Source organism: Festucalex cinctus, chromosome 3 (assembly GCF_051991245.1).
Source record: "Festucalex cinctus isolate MCC-2025b chromosome 3, RoL_Fcin_1.0, whole genome shotgun sequence".
Lineage (NCBI taxonomy): Eukaryota > Metazoa > Chordata > Actinopteri > Syngnathiformes > Syngnathidae > Festucalex > Festucalex cinctus.
Genome location: NC_135413.1, coordinates 13801999 through 13828916, shown reverse-complemented (window position 1 = coordinate 13828916; position 26918 = coordinate 13801999). Strand labels below are relative to the sequence as shown.

The following is a 26918-nucleotide window of genomic DNA, read 5'->3' as shown; positions in this document are numbered from 1 at the left end:
CGCTAGCGTCCATAATATTTCCGTTGTTGGCTTCAATCTAGACCAGGGGTGTCCAAACTACGGCCCGGGGGCCATTTGCGGCCCGCCGTCCATTTTTTAGTGGCCCACGACATATGCTAAAAATGACATTTGACTCAGTTCAAATAAAATAAAAACAAAGTGTTTGGTGATGGTCAAAGTAAGAAGGGAAAGTGTCGAAAAACATTATTGCTATTAAGGGTTATTTTGGTGAACTAAAATTAACGAAATAACTAAAATTAAAAAAAAATTCGTTAACGAAATAAAAACGAAGATGCTTTTTAAAAAAAGAAAACTAACTGAAACTACATTTTATGTTTACAAAACTAACTAAAATAAAACTAACAATAATTATAGCAAAAATGTCCTTCGTTTTAGTCTTTGGTAATTAATTTAATGCATGTGCCTTTGGGGATGATTTTAAATGTGATTTTTAGTAGATTTATTTTGATATAAACCGGAATAATGACGTCACGCGCATGGTGTTTTTTAAATATTGTGCACAAGTAATATACATAAAAAAAACTAAAACTAATACTGAAACTAACTAAACTAAAACTCAGTATTTATTAAAGAACTAAAACTAATAAAAAAAACTAACAGAACCACCCTGAAAACTAATTAAAACTAACTAAATTGAAATAAATCTAAACTCAAAACAAAATAAAAACTAAAATGAAAAATTCCAAAACTATAATAACCCTACTGCCATATTACAAATAAATTGGTTTATATACTGTAGCATTTTTCTAAATTTGCATAAGCACAAATAAATTATTTGTACAATTTTTAGGACTAAACACAATTTCTCTTCATAACATTATGTGGCCCTTGCGTCCTTCTGATTTTCTGAATGTGGCCCTCAAATGAAAAAGTTTGGACACCCCTGATCTAGGCAATGAGCAAGCAAGTTGACCCGGAAGTACTTGGAGAATCGTTCTCATCATCCTTATGAACGGATAATATCCAATAATTTGTGATTTCTCTAATGAATAATAGAAACATGTTTATAATTCCGTTCGTTTGCATCCTGCCACACTTTTGTTTATGCTTTGAACGTATATTTCCTTACCTTGCTGACTGTCCACTTGTGACAAAAAGTTGCATTACTATTTTTATTAAATGATTGGTTTAAAAAAAATACGGAAAAGGGTCTACTACTGATAAATACACATGTAAAGTTGCATACCATAGCACAATGACAACTGAAGATCTTGTTTTAAATGACAACCTGAATAATTTGATCAAAATTCTACTGTTTGATTGAATTTATTCATGACTGAGGTTGGTATCAATTGTAGTTTATTGGTTCTTTAATATTTCAAACATTGGTGTAAACAGTCTACTAGGTGAAAACTAGACCATTTAGGTTTTAATACATTTTGGCATCCCCCCTCCACCCCCAAGATACCAATACTGAAACCAATACGTTTTGTGGATTTTTTATTTATTTATTTTTTTACCCTAATAAAATACATGACAATAAATAACTGTTTACTGTAACAATATAATGTGTTTTATTCAAAATGGCATTTTACTTTATTCATGCATATTTTACTTTATTTTTCAAATGAACCTTACCTTTGATGACCATCATTATTCATCAAAACAAATGTCCTGACAGAAATACAAATACATAATATTTGCATTGCATGTAAATAATTGAAATAATTCTGGATAAAATGGTTAAAAACAAGAAAGTTAAAAAAATACGTTTTTACTTTTACAATGCAAGGTGGTGTTCAGGAACAGCAGCATATTCACATTTTTCAGGTAGGTTATGTAGTAAGTTCTAACAATTGTAGAAGTGACACATTCACTTTTTTGATGATCTCAATTAGGGTACATTCCAAAATGCAATCTGACTTCACTTCCCAACTCAACTGTGAGAGTGAGTTTTTTAAGAGACAGAGCGGGCTCCCTTTCTTTGAATTTACAAACGTTTTGTTGTCAAATCCGTTCAAATTGCTGGTAAGATGGAGCCTGTCCCAGCTGACTTCAGGCAAAAGGCAGACTACAACCTGGAGCAGTCGAGACTCCACTAGTACCAAGGAGCCAATTTTCTCTTGAATTTATATGTGCTCTGAATTGCTACTTAAAGAGGTTGATTCTGATTTAGCCAAGATGCACAATATTGCATGACAACAGCATGATGTTGTCGAAAGAGTATCAAAGAGCACCTTTCCATCTGCAGTGGATTGTTGTGATTTTATTTATAGACTCTCTCTGTTTCTGTCTATCACTCAGCCTTTCGATTTATTCCTGACGACCCATATGGCGCCCATCATTGTGTTGTCCCATTCGAGAAATCGGGTTCGCTGTCAAACCGCATTTTGTTTATTGTCACTGTGCGACTAAAACATTCTCCAGATAACAGTGCTGGATGAATTTACATGATCCTGCAATTGAGAGAAGGCTCGCAGAGTAAATCTGAACGTGTTTGTTGTCGCTATAAATGTAAAAGAGGCACAAGTGACCTTCAGGAAAAAAAAAAAAAAAAAACTCACTGAGATGTGATTGGAAGGATGTGGGAGTCTCAGATCAGACGTTGAGAAGGTGCTACTGTCCTGATTCACCACTATCACTGAGGTGCCCTTTAGCAAGGCGATTTTATTATCTCATTACTATATTGGTATATATTGTCCTCAGGTTTCGCATGCTAATGCTATCTTGAACTCCAACTGACTTCAACTGAATAGGTAATGAAATGCAAATGTATGTGTGCCTCGATAACTGTATTACCCTGAATGCAGCACAATCCTTATACACCTCCATGTGGTCTCAAACCTGCGGGCTGGGGGCCAATTGTGGCCCACTGCATGATATTTTGTGGCCCCCTACTTGACATCAAAGTTTAATGTTTGTCCAGCCCACAACTTTTTTTTTGTTTTTTTTTTGGTCATGTTTGGGTTTTTTGTATTTATTGTTTTAATCACTTATGGGATACCCTAGCTCAGGCTCATGACACATTTCGATAAAACATGATTCTGAAATGACACCAAGTAGTAGGAAAAGCTATCCTGTTACTTAGTCATTGTTGTGTCTTTTTCAAAACCTGAGAAAGGTTGGGGACGAGAACAGCCAAATTCAAGAAAAACAGGAGACGGGATGAGCATGTTCCAGTTTTTTTTTTTGTTATGCCACAGTGTGGTTGGTCTATCTTTGTTTTCAGTATTCTAATCATTTCTCGTTTTATTTTGAAGTCTGATTCATCCTGTTTCAGGTTGGTTTCCTTTCCTTGTGTGTGGTCGGTCCCACCCCTGATCCCCAATTGTTCCCACCTGTGCCTCGTTACCCTCACCTGTTAAATAGTCTGCGTCTCGCTTGTCTTGTGCCGATGTGTTACCTTTGTGTCCACAGAAGCGGTCGCACAGCCCTTGCGGGCTAGACCTTGGGGCCTTGTCGCTTGTGTGCGTTTTTTTTTTTTTTTTTTTTCACTTTTTACCGCCATTATTGGAATGCTTTTTGTTATCTCTGCCAGTGCCTTGTTTTTTTTCCCCCTTGTTTTTCAAGAGGTGATTTTTTTATTTTTTTTGGGAAATGAAACTCTAGCCCTAGTTTGGCATTTTCCTACTCTCTTTCCTCGGCCTCGTGTCAGTTTGTCATTCCGTTGTTTTGATATGGAGACCTAACCGATCCCCAGCAACTTCCTTTGTTAAAACTGACGAGCGTTGTGTGTCGACTCTGCTGTCACTCTGTGGTTTATTTTCCCAAACTAAGAGCAGCAACAGAAAAGGCTTAAAAATGAAACGGAAGGTAGAATTTACAGATAAACACATTTATGATGTAGGGCAGGAAAAAAAAATCAGCTCCCCCTCCTTGAATGACCAGCAGCCGCCACTGCAGATGTCATTACTCAACTTGACATGCTGAGGAGTATGCAAAGTATCAGGAAGATGAGAGGAACGGGTAACCAACTCATTTTATGAAGAAAGGTTAATGTTCTGAACAGTTATAAGGAACCCCAATGGAACGGAGGCTTACCTTGCTTTCTTGATAGGCGTCTCACATTGCTCGGCAGAGAACCACCGCCATTTTACATCACTACGCGCTGAATGTGTTCGACGTAAATAACAACGGCGGCATACGTCTAAATAAAGTTTCTAGAAAATGTATTAAAATGGAAATTATTTTTGAAAAATGAATCTCATAGTTATGTTAGTAACAACCAAATAAATAATATAGAGCAAACATGTCATGACAGACGGGATTCCTTTTAAGAAAGATTGAGAAGACTGAATTACTTGTGCTTAAAAAAAATAATAATACTCGAATCGCTTTTACCCCGGGTTTACACCGGTTGCGGTTGCGGTGCGGTTGCGGTGCGTTCCGGCGACGCAAGGAATTAGATTCCATTCATTCGAATGGTGCAGTTTACACCGCTTGCGGGTGCGTTGCATGTCGACTGCTTCTCAGCTGCGGCGTGCCGCAGCCCTTCCGCAAGGATAGACCTATTTTCTATTTTTGCCGGACGCCGCAGCGGTAGGCCTCCGGCAAATGGCAAGGTAGCACAAAACACATCGAGCGGGACAGGAAGACCGACGCAGTTTCGAAATAAATTTCCGGTTACCTTTCAAGATAAAACACTCGCCAGCTCCTATTTCGCAAGCATGCTAGCAAAACGTGATGTGGGCGTAGACGGGCCTGGAGTTAACGTGCGAGGTGCTCATTCACGGTTTAGACACCAGCGAACATGGACGAGGAGAGGTTTATATTGGAGGTAGAAAGCCACAAAATAAAAAAAGTCCACCTCTCTTTCTGCTTCTCTGTTGAGCACAGACTTTCAGTGTGTTTGTCGTTGTTTTTAATGCCACATGACCGCGCGGTCACGCGAGACACGTTGGGAAGTGGGCGGCGACGGAGCTGCCGGACCGCAGCTCTGCGGAGCCGGTGTGGATTGGCCAAAAAATTGACCCGCCCGGAGCACACAGTCAAGACGCACCGCACCGCAGCCGCACCGCAACCGCAACCGGTGTAAACCCGGGGTTAGAGGGAATACTCGATGCAGCCCAGACATACCAAGACTCTATTTCCAGGTCTACACTTAAGTTGAGTATGAGACCCTGCTCTCAAGCATTACAAGTATGGAAACATACAAGGGGACCAACATGCACTGTCAAATTAAAGATATTTGAATATGGCCGAGCACGGCAATATAAATTGAACATGGATTGTTGGATTTTAACCATTTTAAATAAAAGAGCCTCTAATACAGAAGGTGACATTCGACCTGTGTCCTTAATCAGGACACTGAATAATTTGTGTGATAATTGGTCCCTGTATCTGCGATTGTGTGGTTTGATCCTGTCCTGATCTGGAGTCTGTTCCAGTGATTTAGTGATTATGTATTGCGACAGGGGAACATTCCAGTTTCTGTGTTGACTGCTAATTGGGCTCCAGTGTAACGACTGTCATATTAATGACCCACATCCAGCTCTTGGTAATATTCATGAGGTGCACTGCATTGCCTTTTCTCTGTGGACCTCCACAATACAGAGGTTTATAAGTGTGTGTACTGGATGTGTCGAACAGTCATTTCTACGTTGAAGTGTAAAATGTGTGGGTGGAACAAAGGATAATCACTGGATGCAGGTCTCTTCTTTAGTTCATTAGTGTGTTTCTGATAAGTGGGTAGTACTGTGTCCAGTGTTTGCTGTCATTACTCCCATGATGTCAGTGTCCTATTTTGTGACTTATATAAAACAATGTAAACATGTGGTATTTACATCAGCACACAACAGTGTTATGGTAATTGTCTCTTTTTTTGTCACATTACATTGAGAAAGAGACGAAATGAAATCTTCAAGTCAAGCACCCTGTGTCATGATTAACAGCTGGTGTGTGCATGCGCGTGCGCGCACGTGTGTATCAGGGCAACTTAAGAGGATCTCCTGTATCTAATAAAACAGGTGGTATTCATTAGCAACCTCTCAAGGGATTCCAGCATTCTCCCAAGTTCTTATCATGCCCCAGACATCCTACTTCTACTCTCTGATGCTATATTCTGTTGTGCTATTTTTTATGGTTGGATCACAGTGTGGCGTTTTGTCATTGAAGGAGGTTAAATAAATGCAAAGTGTCCTTTGTGCTGGGAAAAAAAGGCGTAAACCACAGTCTCATATGGAGGCAATACGTAGCGGAATTTATACCCTTCCTTTATTTACGATGGGACTTTACACATTAATTAGGATAAGTACATTCCAGCAGGTAAATGTGCCAGATTTTACTCAGGAGCCTAATTTTCATCAAAAGGTTTATGGCGTCGAATACTCAGCCACAGCATTGATCAAGATTTGAGATATTCAACTTCATCTTAAATGGGAAATCGTACTTTCCGTTTTTTAGTTTCTCATAACCATGCTGACTGATTTGAAAGGTCAAACCGGCTGATGACTCCAAGACGTCAATTGACATCCGTTCTGATTTTAGGAAATACATTATCAGCTGACTTCTTGTCACCTCTATAACACATCTTTAGAACAATTAAACAAAAGATGATTATTTTTAGAAGACGTTTTAATACCTCTTTTCCCTAATTGATATTGTGCTTCCTGTTATAAGTTTGAACCTTGCTGGTTAATGGAGTTTTCTCGTACGAAGCAAAATCATGCATACGAAATTAGAAGTGTTTCCCAAAGACAAATTAGATTTTAATGAAGAATGAAAGTAGTTCTGGGGACTCTGGCGTAATGTCAAGATTCAGCACGGTACATTTTGTGCAGATAAGGGTATATTCATTATAGTCATCTAATCTTTATAATGAACAGTAAAAGTCATGCATTGCATTACAAGTGCATGAAATATGCCCATCAATGCCAAATATATCCATAGAATTGGATGGATCATGGGCAAAAAAAAAAAAAAAAAAGAGATAAACCAGTTTTCGTTTCCTTCCTCCCAAAAGATTATGTGATCCCCCGTTCTCAGATTTTACAAGACAATGAGGAATTTTGCCACATTGAGGAGAATAGACTCAGTAAGTTATTGGAGATTTTATATGCTTTGTGGGGGAAGGAGGGAGCAATTTGTCTAAGGAATACTGTGCCATTTTTGTTCCCATTTATTGGAACATCAAGCGGATCAGATACTTTGCAATTGCAGCTCCTGCAAAGTTCACTATTATTCAAACTAATTGGAGCACGGCTGAAACATGTTCATGTAGTGTTCTTTATATCCCTATGTCATTTGTATAAATATTTTACATAACATTATTAATACATTCTAACAATTAAATTCCACTGAATATTTCTACCTGAATATTTACGTTAACTTGATGCCTTAATGACATTTTATTTTCTCTCTGTTCTGTGCTGAGAAAAAAAAATGCATTTTATTGCTCTTCATATGTTGGTGACTGGAAGTTCTGGTGCTTCTGAATTACCTCAACATGCTGTTAATTGTATAGCACATAGAGACAGTTGGATTACTGTGTTGGGCATTTTGACTGCATTTATTGTGATGAATTGTGGACAATAGTACAGCGTAGTTCTAGTGGTGAACTGTGTTGTACTGCAATTTGTAAGAAAAATGATTTTCCTTGTATTACATCAGTACACTTATAGTGGAGATAAAGTCAACATATCTCTGTTTAAATGGTCGATTTTTGTGATATACAAAAACATTTTAATGAAAATATAGTAATAGTAATCCCCCCTCCATCGCAGCGGCTATGTTCCAGACCACCCCCGCAATAAGTGAAAGCCGCAATATAGAAATACCCTTGTGAGTTTTTATGACACTTCATTTTTAAAGTCTTTCACCCACAAATAATAATACCACATTGAAACATAAATTATGGAGCGAAAACAAGATTAATTGATAACAAACATTGTACAGTAGCGTGTAACCATCCCTCTGTGTCAACATTCCTGTTTGTGACTTAACTTCATCAAAATCATCCAATCTCACAATATACATAGTTTTATAAATGTATACATATTATGTATACATTTATAAAACTAACTCAGTAGCCTTGTGGTAGTGTCCACCCTGAGACTGGGAGGTCGTAGGTTCAATCCCCAGCCGGGTCATACCAAAGACTATAAAAAAATGAGACCCATTTGCTTCCCTGCTTAACACAGGAATTGGAATTACAGGTTGGAATTGGGGGTTAGATCAACAAATGATCCCCGAGCGCAAGCCCCTACTGCTGCTCACCGCCCCCTCAGTGGATGGGTCAAATGCGGAGAACGAATTTCACTCCACTTAGATGGGCGTGACAATCAGTGGTACTTTAACCTTAAAAAAGGAGAACCTACTGATGTCGCTTTCTGGAGCATTTAAAAGCAAAACTATAGTGGATGACATCCAGCAAAATCTAGCCTTTGCTGACAACTTCTGTGTTTTCTGTCCTAACGAATTCCGTGTTTTTTGTTCTTTGTTCTTACTCTTCTTTAAATTTATACCGTCGCAGAGTAAGGTGCGTGTCACCTTCTTGTGGTCAGGAATAGAATTCCACCCAGAATATGAGATTTAAAATGACATATTGCAAACCCAGAACCCGCGACAGGGGGATCAACTATATATGATTTCACCCATACTAGTATATCAATCTAAAATAGCTTACTTTGTTCCAATTATATTCATTTCGTCTTTGTCAAAAATCTAAATGACATGGTCAGCAAAGTTGCGCACTTACTGTACGTCTCCCACCTTTCGCCAAATACTTGCGCATTTTCGGCGAATGCTTTATGACGCGAAGCCTCACAAAAATACAGGTGGGCATCGTCAAGGATGGGAAGCAATGAGAGACGGAAGTGCCCAGCTATGACGATCAGTGTAATTTACATATGGCATAATAGATGCAAAAGAACAGAAAGCTAAGTGAAACAATATAAAAAAAAAATGTGAAAAAATACACAGATTGAGCACCGACTGAAGCAGGTTTACATCCGTTGATTGGGATGGGTAAAGACGGTCCTTCTCTGTCCGTGTATTTTTATAAGGCTTTGCGTTATAAAGGAGCGACCGAAAATGTGGAAGTGCTCGCCAAATCCATCAATGAAAGGCCAATGTAACGACGTTTTTTTCTCAGCTCTGGTTATTAATATATTTGTACAAGAAGGTGATATTAAGATTCCAGCATTGTGGGCGCACTATATTTGCTGATTTAAAAATGAGGAAACTAATGTGCGGGCTTGGAGTAGCAGCATATATAGCAGCCCAACCCATTGTGAAATCAACAGAATGTCCGGATTAGTCACTCGGGGCCTGCCCTGTTATGAATTCAAACTCATGTTAAGTGAGGGTCAACACACGTGCCGCCATTTTAAGTGCTTCTGATTAACTCCAAATGAATTTAGCTGGGAACATATGTACAATTCTCCCAAGGACTCAAATGCACCTCAAATATTAAAGCACTTTGGGTGGAATTGATGGCACAGAGAGTTAATTTGATTTATTTATTTTTTAAATACTTGAACGGAGGGGGAAAAAAATCACTGCAGCAAAAAGGGCATGTTCTCCTTTTTCTTTCTCCTTTTCCACTTGGGTCAATGTGTGCACACGCCTGGCATTTGTTGATTTAGACGTTAATCATAAAGGGCCCATTTTTACAGGATTTTCATCATGAAAAAGACCGCTTATTACAGAGCATTGTTCTTTCAGCAATGCAGAAAATGACAGCATCTAGCTATATATTTCTATTTAAATAGACCACACCAATATTTGTGTTGAGAAAATAATCTGCACACACAATATTTATGAACTTAAATGAGTCTCCCGCATAGCGTGCCACTCAAACTCAGATCCCCACTGCACCTGCACACACTCTTGCTAAGTGCTGACTTACTGAGTTGCGAGGTCTGATTGAGCTGGCGCTTGCTGTGTTAGCTTCGCGACATACCTGTGTGTTCTTTTGATTGATGACTTGGATGTTTAATGGGAGTTACACTTTTTGGGGTCACGCAGAAACCACACGGGAACATATAAAATGACCGTGGGGACTCGAAAGCCATGGAAATGACCAAGATTTTCAAACTTCTGCCATTGTCTTCAGTTGCATCCATCCATCCATCCACTTATCCAGGGTTGGTTCACAGGGGTAGCAGCTTAAACAAAGATGCCCAGACTTCCATCCCCCGAGCCAGCTCTTCTAGGGGGATCCCGAGGTGTTCCCAGCCAACTGTGAAACACTGAATCTCCATCATGTCCTGGGTAATCTTTAAGACCTCCTCCTGGAGGGGCATGTCTGGAAAACCTGACCAAGGAGATATCTAGGAGGCGTTCTGATCAGATGCCCACATCATTTGAGCTTCTTGGCCTATCTTTAAGAGAGAGCCTGGACATCCTTTGGAAGAAACTCATTTTGGGCGCTTGTGTGCAGGATCTTGTTCTCTCGCTCATGACCCACAGCTTGTGACCATAGGTGCAGGTCGGCACGTAAACCGGTAGAGGGTTCGCATCACTGCAAATACTGCCCAAATCCTCAATCTCCCACTCATTTATTCCCTCACTTGTGAACAAGAGCCAAAGATACTTGAATTCCTCAAAGAACTAAGATACTTGAATTCCTTGACATCCTCCAAGCTGCACTATTACATTCATTAGTCGATATAAATTTGTAAATATGGTAAGGTATTGTGGCGGCATGGTTGTTGACTGGTTAGCATGTCCGCCTCCCAGTACTGAGGACGCAAGATCGAGTCCAGGCTGCGGCCGTCCTGGGTGGAGTTTGCATGTTCTCCAGGTGCCTGCGTGGGTCTTCTCCGGATACTCCGGTCTCCTCCCACATTCCAAAGACATGTATGGCAGGTTGATTGGGTGGTCTGGATGGTCCCTAGGTGAGTGCTTGTTCGTCTCTGTGTGGCCTGCGATTGGCTGGCAACCAGTTCAGGGTGTACCCCGCCTACTGCCCAGAGCCAGCTGGGATAGGCTCCAGCAACTCCGCGAGCCTTGTGAGGAGTAAGCGGTTATGAAAATGGATGGATGGATGGATGGATGGATGGATGGATGGATGGATGGATGGATGGATGGTAAGGCATTGTTGTAAAACACAATTACGTGTACGGTGTAATTTATATATGTATGAATTGGCGGCACCAGTGGGCGCTGTGTCTCTCACTGGCTATAAAACGAGGAAATGCGATCTGTAGATCTGTCAGCCTATCAAATGACAGTGACATCATGACCCCAGTCTGCCTGCGTTTTAGAACCACCTCTGAGGAGCTTCTGAAAAGTGGATCAATTGTAACTGAAAAACTTTAATGGTTAAGTGACCACTGAGCTGAGCTTTTGGTGCGGAACCGGTACGATGCAAAAGCGGCTTACAATTGATCTATGTAAGGTTTCCTGGCAGATTTCATATTGGTTGATGAGTATGCAATGACTACAGTCTTATCTTTCACCTTTATGAATGGATATCCGGTTATGTCAGTTTATCATTCCCAACTCCAGTGTTCTCCCGCTTAAATTAACGTACTGTATGTTTGCTCAATATGAGATGATGAATAACTCTTAATATTGCATTGTGTGAAATGAACGTTATTCTTCGTAATAACATTACAGGCACTGTGAAATTAATTACACTATACCAATGCAAAGCAGTAAAGCAGTTCGAGGCTGAGAAGAGCAAGCGCTGTTGAAAAAGGAAGGTGCATTAATTTTAATTTAAAGCACTGATGCAGTGCACACTAATTCGCTTTTGTAGAATCAGGACAGCATGCTATAAACTGGCAATGACTACAACTTGCTATTGGCGCATTATTTTCAAATTCATTCCACTGTGAAATTTTACTATCACCTTAAAAATGTTTTTCAAGGCCAACAACGTGTGTTGTCTGCTTTCAATGTCCAACGTGTTATTTGTGGTCACTGCAGTTCATGCTGGCGAGCACAGACAGCGAGTTAAAAGGTCTACTTACCAGTTGCCAACTAACCTGCTGCAGTGTGTGACATGACACTTTCTCCAACTGTGTCTTTGGCATTCATTCGACTTAGAAAGATTAAGAACCGCTTTCTTTCCTTCTCTCTCTCTCTCTCTCTCTCTCTCTCTCTCTCTCTCTCTCTCTCTCTCTCTCTCTCTCTCTCTCTCTCTCTCTCTCTCTCTCTCTCTCTCTCTCTGTGCCTAAACATGGAAGTGTCTACCAGAATGAAGCTCACACGCCTCTGGCCATTGCAGCAAACACATACTGTATTTGGGAACGAGTTTGGCAGCAATAACGAGATGTAATATACAAAAGCCACCTCTTCACAAACAGCACTCGCAGTTTATGTCTTTAAATAACCTCTAGATGCAGTCAGTGAAAACACAGATGGACAAACACAGAAAGCTTGGGGGAGAGTGTTTAAATACAGGATTACACTTTGACATACCGCGGGGGGGAAGCCCCCCCTTCGATATGCAATGCAATTTGCTATGTTATAAGCTCAATGCCCTGGAGGCGTTACAGGTTTTAAAAACCTAGGAAATATGATAGACCACATATGCTTCTCAATGTGACAAATATTATACAAGGTGTACAAGGTGTGTGATATCTTGGCTTGTTTGTGTATGTATATATGTATATATATATATATATATATATATATATATATATATATATTGGGGCTGGGAATCTTCGACTGTCTCACAATTCGATTCGATTACGATTTTTGGGTCTACGATTCGATTCAGAATCGATTTTCGATTCTCAATTTGAACGATTTTCGATTCGAAATTATTTTTCTTGACAAATGATTTCTGCTTCAATTTACAGATATGCACAACATTGTCATGATCTACTTCAGTCTGCTTTGCAAGACAAAATGACAAATAGAGACGTTCAAGTGTCTTTTCTTTTTTTGTTGTTTAAACATTTATTAATTTTGTCTTGTAAGTGCCTTTTGCCACAAAAACAGCATGTGGGCTACAACTGCCTTTTCCCCTTCTTCTTCATTTCTAATTTAAATAAAATTGATTTTTGGGTATTAATATCGATTTGATTCGATTCATAAATGAGAATCTTGATTCTTTTATGAATCGATTTTTTGGCACACCCCTTATATATATATACTGTATGTATGTATGTATGTATATATATATATATATATATATATATATACATTTATATACATATGGCACGCACATGTTTTGTTTCTTTTTGTTTCTGCATAAAAGTGTGGGACACAAACTCTGGTCCATTTAAAGCCGTTTTCCTGATGACGTGTCCTTGCAATCCTTCAACTTCTTAATAGACTTTCGTATTATTCTAGTTAATATTTTAGGATGACAAACTATGTAAATTGCCACCAATTCGGCATCCATTGCAACCTGGTCATCCTGGAAGGGGGATTACCCCTGTGGCGGCCCTGGCTGAGGGTGTCGATACGGTTGTCCAGTAACCGGAAGGTTAGCTGTTCGACCCAGGGTTCTCACTCAACCTGCTTTGTGAACTAGACCCCAGGTCTGAATACACCTTTGTGTTCTTCTCATAGAAATAATTATAAAAACAATTATCTAAGTTTGGTTCCATACATGAGCAGAGGCTATAGGCCGCCACAGGAAATAAATTAAACTGAGTTAAAGCTTTGCGTGTCTTTCAAATGATGATTCGATAAATATCGATTCGATTCGTGACACCCTACAATTCAGAAATGGTTGGTATGGTATATTTTAAAATGGAACATTTCTATTCGATTCGATTCAATGCACCCACATTTTTTTTTTTTGCATCAAAACCAAACGGTAACTCAGGCTACAATCTATGCTACAGCTCTATTTTCAACAAGATAATCACCACACGTTATGTCACTGCAGTGTGTTGCTTCAAGGAAAGCAAATAACCCCACCACCATTTAAAGGGTCTTACATTAAAACATCTTATGGTACCTGTTGTTCAATGTGCATGCCAAAGAGGCTAATTAAGTTAACCATGAACTGACATTAACAGGCCAATTTCCCTGTTGAATGTTTGGTGTCTTAACAACAAGATAATTTGCTGGGTGAGAGTGTCAGTTAATGCTGAAATCCCACAAATTTTAATTAGCTTTAATTTGAAAGGCAACATACTTGTATGTTGTATGCATAGAAAAAAGGGTAAGTAATAATTTCCTTAGTGCTGTATGTATGTATGTATAATTATTTGGTGAATTTTAAGGGAGTCCCCTACAGTAGCCTATAGCCCTTTATATCTATACGTTTGGTGAGATGATGCCCAAGTTTTGGTATTTTCTTACACAACTTTTAATTATTTTAAAATCAAACTTTCACATGGATGAGAATGTGGTATCGCTTATGGCGTTAATATAACCCAAAATATTGTGACTTGCGTTCTAGGTTTTTTTTTTTTTTTTTTAAAGACTATGATTATTATGCATATACTAGGGCTGGGCAATAAATCAAATTAATTCCATACAACGTAATTTTAAGAATCGAATCATTGAAAATTTGCTAAATTGGGAAATCAACACACGAGACACTGACATCCAGCCATTACTATTCACGATTAATCACTGTGGGAAGGGAGTGCTCACAGCGCACATGCATCTGGTCATCTCGTCGCAACTATCGAGGTAATCAAATATCCTACGGAAAATTCTATTGAATAATTGGGCATTCGGATAAAAATTAAATATTTTACTTGGTGAAAGCAATTATGAAAACAGAAGATATTTAAAACATATTTCCGGTGAATGATGACCAACTTTCAGGATAATTAACTTTTTTTTTTCTTTTTTAAATCAAATTTAAATCGTGCTTAGCAGCACATTATTTTAATCCCTAGAAACATTAGTGATATTTTAGACAAATCTCTCCCCATAGATTTTGGAATGACCTTCCTTTAAATGTTAGGCAACCTCTCTATCCACTTTTAAAACCTTTCTTCAAACACATCTTTGTTCCTTGTTCCAGCATGAGACTCATCATTGTTTGTGTTGTGTGCTGTATTTTGTGTTATTAATTTATTTATAGATTTTTTATTTATTTACCTATTTGTGTTTTATGTTATTTTATTTACTTATTCACTTAACCATTCATGGTATGTATTAATTTATTTTGTGTTATTTTGTTTTACCTGTCTTTATTCCATGACTGATTTTTACTCTTATGTGTGCAGCAATAGCTGTTTTAAAATGCTTAAAAACGAGGTTGAGTTGATAAATTTTTGGTCTGTAAGGAAAAAAAAAAAAAAAAGGACATCAGAACCACAGTTGTGATTTTTCCGACTACAACTGCACAATTGAGTTAGCCCAATTTGCTAAAGTGATAATTAGGAATGGCAACTGCCTTTGAAAAGTAATCCGATGGCTGTTGCCGCAGCTGCTAGCATGGTTAGTGTGCTAACGCTGTTAGCCGCTGTATACGTTTTTTTTTAGTTTTTTTTTAACGCCCTTAATTGGCGATCATACATGATTTTAGGACGAAGTTGTTTTGTTGATGTCGGTCTCAACAGTTTATGATGGCAGTAAGAATGGCCGAAACACATTCTACAAGACCTGTCAAGTCATCCGTTGTGCACCAATAGGCGACACACTACAGGGAACAACTTCAATTCCAAGGCATTGCGCTCCACACGTTATTTGGTAATGTAATGTTTACTTTGAAGTTGGCCTTGTCTCCGCATTAGCGGCGTGTTGCCAGACAATGCGTCAAATGTTCCCCACAATGTCAACTTCATTGTAAAATCAGGAGAAATGACTGATAGGAAGACATGCAGGAGATGTGATTGAAATTCAGGAGTCTCCCGCCTGAATCGGAGGAGTTGGCAAGTATGACCTATTGTACAGTACAGGACTGGGACTAATTTTCAACCCTGAAGTTTCAGGGCTCAGACCGGCCCACTTTAGTTCACAGCATTTTAATGAAGATCTATAATTTTTTGCATATTAGTGCATCAATATAAAATAACTTCCCATTCCACTCAACATCGATATGTAGTGTATTTGATTAAAACTTAAAATAACTAAATGCCTTACTAGGTCACAATTAAAGTTTATTTGAACAATAAAAATAGTTAACGTGAACAGTGCAAAACAAATTAATATGCTGACATATGATCTGAAAAGTCAGAAATTAACACAAGCATAATATTCCAACACAATGACATTTTTCAGTTAAGGAATGGAAGTAATTAACTATAATTTAACATTTACATCAATATGAATGTATTGTGCTGAAGTTACATTACATCTCAATGTAACTTGCCAACAAGTACACTCGTGGAAAGAAGATCAGGCAAATATATTGTACAATGGTTTGAACATTATAAAGTGTCTGTTCTGTGTTGTGCTAATGTGCTACATAGTGTCTTGACATTACACTAGCTTACCCGTGTCGTCTCTGTCAGGTGCACATGCTTCAAGACTCTGTGACACTTAAAAAAAAAAAAAAGTTCAGGTTTGCCACATTTGGCCGCATCAGCTTCTAAAGCTCTTTTCGTTTCTTTATTTGAGAAAAAGCACGCTATTGGGTGATTTTTAAAGGGATACTTTACTTATTTAGCCATTTTTGGCAGTCAAACATGAATATTTTGCCCATGATAAATTTTATATTTTCATTATTTTTCATGTACAATTAATACCTTTAAAAAGACATTTTGCAACTTGCTGTCAACTGAAAATGACATCACAAGGGTTCAGGTAACCAATCACAGCTCAGCTTGTGAATATCACATGACCAAACCGAGAAAACAGGTGAGCTGTGATTGGTTCACTGAGCCCTTTTGATGTCATTTTCAGTCGACAACTTTTTATTGCTATAACGGGCTAAATGAGTGAAGTATCCCTTTAAATTAGCGACAACTTCACGACTGGTGGAAATCTGAAGTATCAGGGTTTAGGTGAATTAAAGTGCACTAATTTGCATGCAGACACACACACACGGACGCATGCACACCCCCACAAATAATACAAAAAATAAAAATAAAAAAAGAGCGATGATGATGACATGTTGACTCAGGAAAGCTGCCGAATGAATAATACTGAGCTCTTAAAAAAAAAAAAAAAAAAAAAAAAAAAAAAAAAAAAAAAAGCGTACCTGCGAGCTCTGGTGGCCCACCGGGAAAAAGCCAGCTGCTCCCGCCTTCTCAAGCTGGGCCTAGAACAATATGTATTTATCTGTCTCCCTCAAAATGAACAACATTCAGAAATGTCAACACCTCAGTGCCCCATGTAAGAGGAAAGCTAAAACATTACGCTGCTGGGACAGCACATAAACAAGCCAGGATTGGAAGCAGAGCTTCTGGAGAAAGCAAAGCACAGCAGTGCTATTGTTATCACACAGGGGGAGATTAGCGTTGATGGCTGTATGTGAGCTACCAGGCTTGGCTGGTGTTCTGTGTCGGATGCTAACCCAGCCCACCCCTGCTGTCACTGGTGCCATGTCACAATTAGCCAGAATAGCTGCGGGCACGAGCGCTCGCCCTGGTGGCAAATGCACTCGATCCTTCTCGAATCACACAGATATCACCACTCTGGAGATCATTGCCAGCATAATGAATACTGCCCCCGTTTTCACCTTTCAGATTATATTCTGTGCCAGAATCTGGAGTAATAGCCTGCATTGTTCTTTGCTCTAATTTCTGAGGATAACAAGATCACAGAAGACACAGTCATTCCAGAGTGAATCATTTACGAGGTAATTTATGACTGTTAACTCATTTACTCCCAATAACGTATAAATACGTTTTTTTGTTTTTCTTATGCTAGCTAGAGCATACAGAAGGCTTTGATGCAGCCTCTCAACTGCAAAGAACGGTTCAGAAATTGTAGTTATTACACAAATAGCCAGCAGGTGGCAGCAGAGCAAAGGAGATCAACCAGGGTCATGTAGAAAAAAAGCTCAATTACTTACAATTTTAAATAGATTTGTGAAAAATGATGAAACTTAGCTCTCTTCTAATTCTTCTAATTTCTGCAAAACGGAAACAGATAGAAACATACTTTTTTTTCCTGATGAAAGAAGAGACTTGAATCTTTCTTTTGATGGGTTTCATGCTTTATAGCAATAGAACACAATATTCTGTGGGCCTTGCAAAATCAGTCAAAATCCAGTAAAACAGCCGGGAGCGAACGGGACTGCTTCTGTGAAAATGGCTGAGAGTGAATGAGTTAATGTCGAAACATATGCAATAAAGTAGGGTGTGTTCTCTTTATCATTCAATTCTTAACACAATTTTTTGTGATTAAAAATACTGACCAAAATTGCACTAGAAGTCTGCAAGTGACCATAAAAAGGTGCAAAATACTAGCTAAGACGCGTTATGAAGCATCCCTGACTGCAGATTACAGATGCATGAATAATTAGCAGAGAGATAGCTAAATGGCACTGAACATGATTTGATGTGCAGAGATAGACGAGATTCTCCATGGAACACAACCGTGTCCTCTTTGCCCTTCTCTCTCTTGTCCGCTGTCATCCTCTGCAATCTTCCTCTCTTTCTATATTAGGCTCTTCTGGGTTAATCATTCCTAGAGGACACAAGTGCTAAAATGTGACACACATCCTTTCTTGTGTAGACACTTTTATACATCACAGCCAACTTCAACAATAGCTCCAAAGCCAATTGTGACACACTGATATCAACATGTTCTGTTTCAGACTCCTCCGAAAACTTTTCACTTGACCTTATTTCCCATTTATTCGTTATTTGCCCCTCCTTTCACTTTGGAATGAATGTGCACAGCGCTCCAATTTTCACATTATTATTTAACATTTCTTCACCTTTGCCAACATCCTTGCTCCCCATTTTGCTCTATTGAGTCATGAGCCCTCTGGGAGGCGGGTGCTCTAATTCATTTGTTTGCATACGGGGAAAATGTCCAGCTCTGATGGATGGCTTTGGCTCGTGCGCTAGCTCTGTAGCCCAAGGTTTACAATGGAATTTGCTTAGAGTCTCTCAAAGGACTGCATCCTCAAATAGAGAGGGATAAATAAAACACCTCCCCACACACAGACTGTACACACTGTAGACTGACATGTAATTTCCCTTTTATAATCACATATACACACACATACACACACTCCTACATGCAAAGAATCATAAAGATGCACAGTGGGCCTAAACATGTACACGTAGAACATCACTGCAACAATTTAAACATTAAATATGTCTACAATACAGGTATGTAGTGTGATGTTAGCGTAATGACCGTTAAAGTTTTCGGATGTCCTCACAAAATCCTGTAATCACGTAGTCCACTTATTGTCCAAATTTGTCTGAATCGTGAGGCCTTTAATCAGTGGGGATGCAAACAGTGATGTGATGTGACTGCTAACATTAAGCCACTCTATCTATTGCACTTTTCTCACCAACATTCACATGCACGCACACGCTTGTGAGGACTTGGCAAAAAAAAAAAAAAAAAAAAAAGGCTGCCAGCTGAGCATGTTTTTTCATTCTTTTTCACCTCCAGCTGAAGCTCAATTATTTGTCTACCAGTTTTTGGTCACAAATGTTTTAGGGTTTCCAAGTCTACTGGTCTGTTTGGAAATCCTTATGTGTGTGCGTGCGTGATTTGGATAAAACACATGCCTTTTCTGAATGTATTTCATCTGTAAAGGTGGTGTATGATTGATTTGATTTACAAAAGACAACCAGAACCAGACGTACACGATCAAGATGTTCTTTCCTCTGCTCAGCTTTTAGCATGAAAGCCTGGGATTACATAGAAAGGCTCCCTCGTCATGGATAATTGGCCAGGGGTCTCTCATAACGCAAGCTGAAGGTGCAGGTAGAATGATGCATTAAAGGAGAGTTAACATAGATGCAAGAAGTGAGGAGGAGTAAGGATAAAAAAAAGATAATCACAATTTTATTTATTTATTTATTTATTTTTCACATGTGTGCGTTAAGATAACTATAGATAGTCTACTGTCACTGATTCAAAACGCCTCTAAAATGAATTTGGGACTGAAATGCAGCGATGCAGCTTAGTGGTGGGTGGCACCCAGTCCACAATCATAGTTGTTAGTTTAAGTCATGCGCCAGCTTAACCATATTGGCTGCAGAAAATAAATGGAAAGAAAAAAAATCAATAATTGTACTTTTCTTTTGCCACTTTTGAAAAAAATTGATTCATGTTAGCGTTGAGAAAAGGACACCTGCATGGTAGAATTGTGGTAGAATATTAGCGATAATTGTACCTCCTTGTCTCTGAGAAGTCAAGTTCTGTATGGCTGTAAGTAGTAAACAGATAAACTACCTAGGGCAAAATCGAGTGTGATTGCTCTCAGAGTGCAGTTCACTTGATCAAGTAGAAAAGCTATCATTCAAAAAAGTAGCACTCAAAGCAAGGACTCAGTCCAAAAAAATATCGACATTGACACTATTTCAATAAATTGTTGGGATCCTTTTGTGAGATCCTAGGTCGGGTTGAAACCAATTTTTAAAACGTGACCGACCGACACATGATGAGAAAGAAGGTATATGTGTCCTTAGTGCCCTTTTAGTGATGGACAAAAAAAAAAAAAAGCTTTGTGATATATTTTGACTCCTCTAGATGGCACTCTTGGTCTAAAGCTGCCGTAGAAATGAAATCAGTTTCCGTTGCACCAGCTTGTATCTTCAAACCAAGAGAATTATATAGAGTAGGGCTGGGAATCTTTGACTGTCTCACGATTCGATTCGATTCGATTCGATTACGATTTTTGGGTCTCCGATTCGATTCAGAATCAATTTTCGATTTTTGATTCAAATGATTGTCGATTCTAAATTATTTGATTCACAAATGATTTCTGCTTCAATTTACAGATATGCAAAAAATTGTCATGATATACTCCAGTCTGCTTTGCAAGACGAAATGACAAATAGAGACATTAAAGTGTCTTTTTTTTGTTTTGTTTTTGTTTAAACATTTATTAATTTTGTATTGTAAGTGCCTTTTCCCACAAAAACAGCATGTGGGCTACAACTGCCATTTCCCCTTCTTTTTCATTTCTAATTTAAATAAAATCGATTTTTGGATATTAATATCGATTCGATTCATAAATGAGAATCTCGATTCTTTTATGAATCAATTTTTTGGCACACCCCTAATATAGAGGTGTAAAAATACATTGTAATTGCTTCATGAAGCTTCATTTTCCCATCACACAACACAGCACATACAAAATTATATTTCCACCGACATTGGGAGGCTCCTCCCCCAAACAAGGAATCTGGCATTGTCCCAAGAAGACTGACCTGCGAGAGGGATCATGTGCCCAAATAATAGAAGAAAATGCTATTCTGTTAGCTTTTTTTAGTAGATTGTAAGTCCTGACACTTTCTGAGCAGATCAGGGAGGAACATCCCTCTTGACACAGTACACACATTACCCTGCAGGATAAATGGCCAGGATAATATTTCACAAATAATCAAATATGATAATCAAATGATTTACTGAATTATCTTTATTTTATGTAGTGAAAAAAAATATATATATTCATCCATCTATCTATTTTCTCTGATCGCAGGTCAGTGTATTGATTGTACAGCTGGTGAGACAAAAGCTTAATGTCGATAAAATCCAAAATACTGTGGCAAATGTTTTTATATTTTCAGAGGTTGACGTTGACAAGAGTGTGAATATCAGTCATGATTAATAGCATTTTTGTGTCACTAAGCAACATTTAGCTTTTGTACTTTTAAAGTTGTGTTCAGAAGTTTACATTCCCCAAAATATGTAAACTTTCAAGCACAACTGTATGTGAGCCAGCAGATATTTTTCAGATGAGTTTCATTGTGCAAGATGTAACAAGCCTGATGCATTCAAGTTATTAGGGTGGCACACATGTGTTTTTGTTTTTTCATATTGTCCACTCTTGGTTCACAATAACTTCTGTTACATCTCGTGCTTGGCTCAATGATATCTCAAAGGACAAGCTGGTATGTGAATACTGTTGGCATTTTTTTTTTTTTACTTTAGTCTGGACCAAACCACTACAAGTGTGAATACAGCCTGAGCTCAAATATGGGTGCAACACTGAAATGTATATCCACAGAATTTATGAATATGGCATGTGTCAGAGGGTGTGAAAAAGGCACAGTTGAGAGGAACGGCAGAGCGATAACTACATGGAAAGTGAACCCTGCCCCTGGGAAAAGCTGACTTCTCAAAGGAGGCTGACTGAAGAGGTTATTTATTTTTTAACATTTGATGGAAAGTGAGCACTGATAGAGGGAGTCCCAGTGGAATTCATGACTGGAGATCTGTTCTCCCGGGGCTACTGTCTCCCCCCACTTTCCATGTCACACCTTTCTGATCTTCACCACAGAACTGCCACTGTCTCTGTGGGAGAAGAGGAGAAGAAAGTCAGAGCAGCTCATTCCCGATGCCATCTTTGCCTTCGTTTCAGTCAATCTCCTTCCGCTTCGCACATTTGCGGTGGGCAGAGCCCTCCTTGGTTCTCTCCACACACAGTCAAGGCGAGTGGTTCTTTGGGCTCCTCCAAGGATTGCCTTTCTCCATGTGGGAAGTACAGCTTCCTATCCCTGTTCTCCTCATTAATATAATTCCCACTATACTCCAGAGTTATTAAAAGTCACTTATCCTTCCCCCTCCCTCTCTGGTGTTTTCCTTTCATTATTCCATGTCCTGTGTTGGGGATGAACCAGCAGTGTAATGTCTTGTCTGACACCTTTACTCCACCAGGACCGGGGGTGAATTATTGGGCGGATGAGAATGATGCTACATACGCTTTGGAAAGCTATATCTATGTACCTTGTCGAGGCATACTTGTGTCGTCGTGGGAGCTCATGAAAACGTGCCTTTCTGCTCCCAATTTCTCTTAATGAACATGGGTGTCAAATGCATCCTTACAATCAGGTCATTTGGGAGGTTCCCCAGAGCTGTAAAAAGTCAAGATACTAAAAATATTGCTGCACAAAGTATGGAACGTGGCTTCTTACACTTCCAGGGCAGAAAACCTTCCCCATATTGAGCCGATTGGGAGCAATCTGAGCCTCGTGTCGATTCAGGTTCTCAGCAAGAACACAATTAAGATGACAATGTTGCTGCCGTGAAGAACTCTTGAGCAACAACGTTCTTCTGTAGGACTTCTTACCTTGCTCCAGAGCAATAAACAAGAGTTTACCATTGCACGTTGTTTTCTCCGGTATATATTTCCATGGCATAACCAGTTTTGGTTATTTCCTTTCTCTTTCAGTATTTCATTACAGCCAAATATATGTCCTCTCCTCTCGTATGCGTTTTCAACGTTGCAATACCCAAAATGTCCTCTATAAATGTTTTATTCTCCTCGTGCTAGAATCGGACATACACCAAAAGCTGAGGATTGTCACTTACATCAGTTGATTGATTCATCCGCAGCTAACGCAATACACCAGGCACTTTGGATTGGATCTGGGGGTGCACATTCTCCAAGAGCAGGTCTGCTCGTTGTTGTGGATGACACGGGAATTTAACATGAAATTTGACTTCAAGTTGCTCTCCTTCATCTTCAAATAGTGTATCTGTCACTGCTTCCAAACATTTCTCGACCAGTCCGGAGTCAGTAAAAGGATTTTTGTGTTTCGCCCAAAATCCAACCCACGCGTCGTTAGCGCTCGTAAGCAGGTACGGAGCTCGTAGCGCTCGATGCCAGTAAAATTAAAGTATATGCCTCAGTCCATTCACTTTTCAGCATCTACTCGTCTGACTTTCGATAAGCCATACTTCATCACGTTTGTCGTGAGAATGCGTGTACCCCGAAAAACAAAACAAAACAAAACAAAACGTTTGCAAGCTTACCGGACCCCGGCTCTGTCAAAGGACCTCAGCTCAAGCATAGCTGCCCTCGCCCACGCCTATTCAAAAATCATTTATTGGTAAAAATGAATATATCGAATATATATATATATATATATATATATATATATATATATATATATATATATATATATATATATATATATATATATATATATATATATTAGGGGTGTTAAAAAATCGATTCGGCAATATATCACGATACTACAGCTCGAATCGATTCAATAGGCAGCCGAATCGATTTTTTAACATCCATTTTTGATGGAAAAATGTTCAACAAAACGTCTAACTTTCACACCTTAAGCACGGAAGAATGTTATATTAATGGAACATTAAGCCTTAATATTTTATTTCAATGCTGTTCAAACATGAAAAATGTTACAACCTGTTTGTTAAATAGTGGCGCACAGTTATAAGACTGAAGTTTCAGATCAATAAATAATACATTTTCATCCAAATCTTACAGTGTATATGTACAAGTTTACTGAATGGTATTTTATAAATTTGAGTAAAAAAATCGCAACAATCGACTTGTAAATTCATATTGGGATTAATCGGTATCGAATCGAATCGTGACCTATGAATCGTGATACGGATCGAATTGATGGTAATAGGCAATTCACACCCCTAATATATATATATATATATATATATATATATATATATATATATATATATATATATATATATATATATATTTTATAGAATTTTCCAACAGACCAAAAATGATCTTTGGTCTTTTGGAGAAAAGTAGGCGGGGCATAGTTCAGGTGGTAGTGTGGCAGTCTCCCAAGCTGAAGGTCGTGAGTTCGGACCTTAACCCTTGAGTGAGTTTTTTTTTCTTTCTTTTTTTTGTTTTGTTTTATTTTACTCTCTTCCTGGGTGTAAATCTTAAGGCCTAGATACACCAATCCGACATCTGCCAAATGTGACCAACGATTACCCCCTGTTGCGTCGGCCCAGACATCGACACGTTGGGTAGAAAAATGACGTAAATACCGACCCCAACTATTATGTACCTTCAGCACATGCACAAGAATTTATTCGCCTCCATACCATCGGCGGCAGTAGTCATTATTCCTAAAGGCAAGTGGAAACCTCTTTATATGGGGATATGAAAACGTAAACAATGCATACCAGTTACTTTTTCTCTCACGATGTCCTCGCACGTGATTTTCAGTGCTATTTCAGCAGACCTCTTCCGCGTTCACGCGCTTCTTCCACGGCGAAAGGGGCGGCCCCAGGGTAAACGCTGCGACCAGCTGGTGAAAACGGGTGCTGTAACACTCCGTTGTAGCGTATCCTGGACCCTGTAGACTCCTGGCTGTTATCGATCGTCAGTTCAGCTGAAAAGCTTCGGCCGTGCTGCGCTTCACGTTTTGCACGCGTTGACAACCTCCAGCTTCTAGGAGCTTCCTTGAGACCGCCGGACGGAAGAGCCATGCACTCCTGCTGCTCCCACAAGGATCGCACTGTTAAATGCACATTGTCATTGACAAACAAAATGTTTATTTTGAGGGAGTTTTTCCCGTCCATCAACTTTGATTTTCTGTTCTGAGTCCACCGCTATGATTGAATTACTATACCACCTGACTGTGCTTATTTGGACGCTCCGAGGACGTCGGGCTGAGGTGGAGGAACGGTGACTATTTTTAAAAACAAATTTAAATGTAAACTATGTCTATTTACCACATAGATCAACAGCTTTGAAGCCAGCTTCTTTGAAGTCGGGCAAACTTTCACTGTGCTGTCATTTATCGACCTCCAAAATACAATAAGGCCTTTTTAAACGACTTTGCAAATCTTCTTGCCAAAATCATGCTGAAATATGATCATATACTCTTTATGGGGGACTTTAATATTCAAAACCATAAAGTTTTGTACTGTTCATTCGTGTTCGTCACTTCCTCTTCTTGCCCCATGCGCTGATTCACTAGCTAACAGCCAATCACAGTGATCAAATGCCGATTCAACATGTTGAATTTGCTGGAAACATCCCCTCGACGTATTCCAACTCGATCAGACGTTCCGACAGTAACTTATACACTGATTAGACGGTACCGTCAGCCCAAGGATGTCCGACTCCCGACGTCAGATGGTGTATCTAAGACTTTAGTTTACTCTAAAATCTGAGTCTATTTGTTCTCTATCTAAATAGTGTCAAAATTTACTCTAATAGTCCAATTTACACTACAGAATTCACCGTGTATGATGCTATATGGACTAATGATGAAGCAGCAAATAGTTGACATTTTTTTGGAGTGTGTGTGTGAGTGAAGCAAAGAAATTAAGCATTAGTTGAGTAGGGTTTATAGAGGTACTTTTGCTTTTCTGTATATTACTCTCTATTATTTAAATAGAAACAAGCACACTGCTAATCTCCCACACAACAGTCACAAGAAAAATCGACATTTGCAGTCACCAACGAACAGGACTGGACTGGCACAAATAATCGGCCCTGGTATTTTGACTTGGTCCAGCCCGATTCCTGACCACCCTGGGCTACCATGTAGCTCTACCACTGATGTTTATTGGTTCAGTTTGCACTCTATATTTTAAATGGATGTATGGTCTGCTCCTTCTAAATTTTGGGCCGGTCTCTCGGGGTAAACTGGAGGAAAATAATAATTGAATAACACCACATCAGCCCCAAAAGACATCGGCCCATCGGGCATCTGCCCTGTACGCCAGATGGCCAGTCCAGCCCTGCCAACAAACAACGCAAGGCAAAGAAATCACATTTTAGCCCGCTCTCAGTCAAAAACCGACTTCTTGATTTGGGGGCTTTTGCCTTCCTTCCTCTTCCTCTCTCACCTTGACATATATCTCCCTCTGCATGGCATTTCCCACCATCGGCTAAGGAGTAGAGCTGCTGAGGATGCAGAACTGCAGTGAGACCCGCATCAATTAGACTGCAAAAGTGCACTTTATTTTTGTCCCTCTATGCCAAATTAAATTACACGATTGAAAAAAAGAAGTGTAATAGAAAAGCAATGAACTTTAATTAATTACAAATTCATCAAAATAGAACCAATAGACTCCAGCTCATAGTACTTACAAATTTCACATGCTGGCTTGATGCCAACACATCCTACAAAACTTCCATTGGAATGGTAAAAAAGTGGTGTAGAATGTAGGCTATATATGCGCCTTGCTACTATTGAGCAATAATCAGAATTAAAGCAATGTTCAGTCCCACAAAGACTTTTCTTTAAAACGAGGGGCATCACACT

The 26918-nt window shown here is 39.0% G+C and overlaps 1 protein-coding gene and 1 long non-coding RNA gene across 4 annotated transcripts in view; one reads left to right on the top strand and one right to left on the bottom strand.

The window, feature by feature from the left end:
* The window catches only part of LOC144015709 (uncharacterized), a 65648-nt gene extending 48544 nt beyond the window's left edge, over positions 1 to 17104 (bottom strand). Inside the window, exons 1-2 of the long non-coding RNA XR_013282798.1 lie at positions 16973 to 17104; positions 16266 to 16310 (exon numbers count right to left, since the gene is read on the bottom strand). This is a non-coding gene — a long non-coding RNA (uncharacterized LOC144015709). The remainder of the gene's footprint in view (positions 1 to 16265; positions 16311 to 16972) is intronic.
* The window catches only part of LOC144015708 (leucine-rich repeat-containing protein 4C-like), a 155887-nt gene that overhangs the window by 95927 nt on the left and 33042 nt on the right, over positions 1 to 26918 (top strand). The gene's annotated exons all lie outside the window — the stretch shown is intronic.